Source organism: Chrysochloris asiatica, unplaced genomic scaffold (genome assembly GCF_000296735.1).
Source record: "Chrysochloris asiatica unplaced genomic scaffold, ChrAsi1.0 scaffold00332, whole genome shotgun sequence".
Taxonomy (NCBI): Eukaryota; Metazoa; Chordata; class Mammalia; order Afrosoricida; family Chrysochloridae; genus Chrysochloris; species Chrysochloris asiatica.
The window spans coordinates 886,835-890,865 of NW_006408850.1; positions in this window are offsets into that span (position 1 = coordinate 886,835).

Genomic DNA, 4,031 nt, shown 5'->3' on the forward strand with positions numbered 1-4,031 from the left:
AGAATTCATAGATAATGTAGATAACTATAAATTTTAGATATTAGTCTCTTGTCTGATAAGTCATTGAAAATCATTTTTCCTAGTCTGTTGCCTCCCTTTATACACTTTCGAATAAATTATTTGATGCACATTAGTTTCTAATTTTTAAGGAGCTCTGGTATCGTAGTGGTTACGAATCGGGCTGCGAACCTTAAGGTCAGCGGTTCGAAACTACCAGCCGCTCCACGGGAGAAAGATGAGGCTTTCTACTCCCGTAAAGATTTACACCCTCGGAAACCCTATACAGGGTCGCTATGGGTTGGACCCGACTCGATGGCAATTAACAACAACAACAACAACAACAGTTTCTTATTTTTAGGAGATTCCAGTCATCTATTTTGTTTTCTGGAGTCCTGGTGTGGTGCTGTGGGTTTATGTGCAAAGCTATTTGAACTGCAAGTTTGGCAGTTCAAGCTCACCCAGCTGCTCCTCGGAAACCCTATACAGGGTCCCTATGGGTCGGAACCGACTAGATGGCACTACACAACAACAACAACAATTTTTTTTTTTTCTGCTGCTTGTGCATTTTTTGTAATGTTCAATGTCTGCCATGTGTTAGAGCCCCTAAGTTTGTCCCTAGTTTTTCAATGATGATCTTGATAGTTCTATGTTTTACTTTTAGGTCTTTAATCCATGTTGAGTTTGTTTTTGTATATGGGGTGAGATAAGGGTCTTGTTTCATTCTTATGCAAATTGATTTCCAGTTTTGCCAGCACCATTTGTTGAAGAGACTATCTCTTTCCCATTTACTATGTTTTGGCCCTTTGTCAAAGATCAGTTGACTGTATGTGGATAGATTTACCTCTGAGTTCTCAGTTCTGTCCCATAGATCTATGTACCTTCATTGTATCAGTACCAGGCTGTTTTGACAATTCTGGCTGTCTGTCAAAGATTACTTAATCTTTGAAATCAGAAAGTGAGAGGCCTTCTACTTCTTAAGCAGTTCTTTGCTTATCTGAGGTCTCTTTCCCTTCCACATAAAATTCATGAAAAATTTTTTCATCTCTTAAAAGAATAATGTTGGAATCCGGGTTGGGATTTTGTTATTGCTGTAGATTTCTTTTCTGAATTTGTTCTTGTTTTCCTTGATTTTTATGTGGAACATTTGGTTGTATCTTAATACCAGTATCCTAAATTCTCTTTCAGGTATTTCCAGTGCCTCTTCTTCTTCTAAAGCATTTTCTAGCTCTTCCTCTTGGTTGTTTGTTTGAACTACTCTGTCTTGTTTCTACATGTGAGCAGATATTTTTCTGCTGCTTTTTAAGCATTGTGGTGTTACTATATTTTTATTAAGTTGATAAATGTATGTTGGCATACTCTTAGGCACTAACCAATTGCCTTCCAGTCAGTGTGATCAGGAGATAAGCTTCTCTTTTTACTCTTTGTACAGTTCAGTTCAGAGTGGATTTGGCAGATGCTGGTTGTTGTGACAGCTTTGGTGTATAGCATTTGTAATTGGCTCCTGCCCACTTGGTGGGGTTTTAGAGTGTATAGTTGTGACTTGGCTGTGTGGCTGCAGTTGCTGTCTCCTGTTGGTTGAGGCAAAAAGAGAAAATGTTTCCACAAGATAGAAGGAGGACCAAGAACCAAAACTAAAATAAAAAATCAGAAACACCCAGAAAAAGATAAATAAAAACAATAAAACTGGAGAAAGAAACAAAATGAAATAAAAAACAACCTGGAAACAATAGTGAAAAAATAAGAATAATTCTTTAGTGTCCCCTCTTGGACTCTTGCCTTCACTGCCACCTAAGAAATTACAAGGTGGTCCCGCTGTGCCTCTCTGACCTATCATCAGTGTTTTCTTTCCATGTCCCCCTTTTTGACTTCTCCTCAAGTCTGTTTAGTTGCTTTTACTATTGAGAGTTATCCCAGGTTTGGTCAGGACTGATTTGGAAGAGACTGCTGGTGCCTGCTCTTTCTGTTGCCTTTTCCTCCTTTGTTTATGTGCCTAGCTGCAGTATCTGCACAGGACCTTTCCTGGGGGTGTCCAGTCGTACAGGTTTTACATGTGATCACCAGAGAGGAAATTAGTAAAAAGAGAAAAAGTAAAATAAAAAAATAATTGCACCTTTGTCTCTGTAAGTCTCAGGCAGGGTTCTTCAATGGTAATGCTCTCCTGTCTCTTAATCCACTCACTCCTATTCAAAATGGCTGTGGTGTATCATGTTGACCATGCCAAATCAAATGTCACCTCCTTTCCTGATTCTGTTCAAATTCTTTCTCCCAGTAAGCACTTGATCCACTTATTTATTTCTTTATCTGAAGCTCAAATTCTGGGACCATCCTCTGAATCTGTTTCTTTCAGTTTTCTGTGTCTTTGCTGGAGAGTGTCTGCACATCTTTTCTGCCTAGTCTGCCTTCAAGCCCTGCATCCTGCTTTACTTAAGATTTAAAGTCTAGAAACTAAGGAGCAGTTCTTTCATACAGGGTCGCTGTGATGCAGAATCCGTTAGATGGTAATGGATTTGGTTTTGGGTTGATAAGAGACTGGAAAGAGAGGTGGATCCATTGTTGGCATTTATTCACTGTGACAAAGAGCATTAGTAGTGAACAAAAAAGTTTTTTTAAATAAAAACTTTAATTATTCTCTGTGATTTTTCACAAAAAGTAATACCTAGAAACATCAAGGTCAGTTATTGGCTTCATTAAAGATGGTGCTTCAAGGAAGCAGAGGATCTTTTGAATATAGAGTTTCACTTGATCTTTTCTAAGTCATGCTTTCAGATGATAGAGAATTTGCAATGTTATCTTCAATTAATTTGCCAAATAATATAAACTGCATAAGCTATAAATGGGCATCAATTTACCACTATTTAAGAGATTTATTTCATTTTAGAAAGCTCACTTCACAATGTGGATCCTGAAAGGATGTCTTTCCTAGAACAGTAGCAAATCTTCATGCCCTAAAAATCCAATTTGGAGAGTTTCTGATCTGGCACTGAATGGAATGTTCACGAAGGAAGCCACCAAGCAGCTGCTTAGCAATGCATCATGATTTATGAACAAGTCAGAGTGCTCTGCTTTACTAAATAGTCAGGTGTGAAGGAGTCTCAGGGACAAATTTAACAATGTTTAGAAAATAGCAGATCTAAAATCTCTTCTGGGCTGGGAGTAGAAATGCCAAAACAATACAAGTGTTAAGAGTCTGACTTTGGGTATCAATATGAGCCTATGTTTAGTAAAATGGATATATTTCTTGGAGCAAATAAACCTAGTCTAGGGTCTTGTTCCCAATCACTTTGAAAGGCATGCCAATTAGTAGGTATACATAGTGTTCCTGTTAGATCCATGCACAACCTTTCAGTACAGCATTCTTTGTGAGTGCTAAAGCCTTTCATGAACCCATGCATTTCCAATATACTCAATGTGAGCATTATAGAAATGCATCTCCCTTTGAGTGCATTGGCACTGTCATGGATAGTCTGATATAGTACTCTTGAATTTGAAAGATGGTAATTTTTCCTTGTATTAATCTATAATTTACTGTTTTTAATTCACCTTATCCACATTATGCTTTTTTTTTTCACAATTTAGTCAGTGAATTTCCAAATATAATTCCTCTTCTCAGACCAGACAGAATTCTCTTCAAGTTTTTGGCATATTATAAAATTTCAGAGATAATTTAATGCTGTTCTTGCCTCCTCGCCATCCTGGGAAAATCAAACTATGTCAAATGTATTAAATGTGTACACAGAAAAGCCTTATATAAGGATTCAGAAATATTATTAGTACTTCATCTAAAATCTTTCCTAATCGCTGTCTCATTTCTTCACCGTTGTGGTGCAGTAACATTTTAGAGTTTTTCATTTAAGAAATCGAAGTATATAGTAAGTTATGATGGCTGGGAAAAAGGAAACTGCAGGCCTTTTGAACCCATAAAATAGGTTGTACTAGTCCTGGTGTGGCACTGTGGGTTAATGCGCCAGACTGCAAAGCCATTTGAACTGCAAGGTCAGCGGTTCAAGCTCACCAGCTGCTCCTTGGAAACC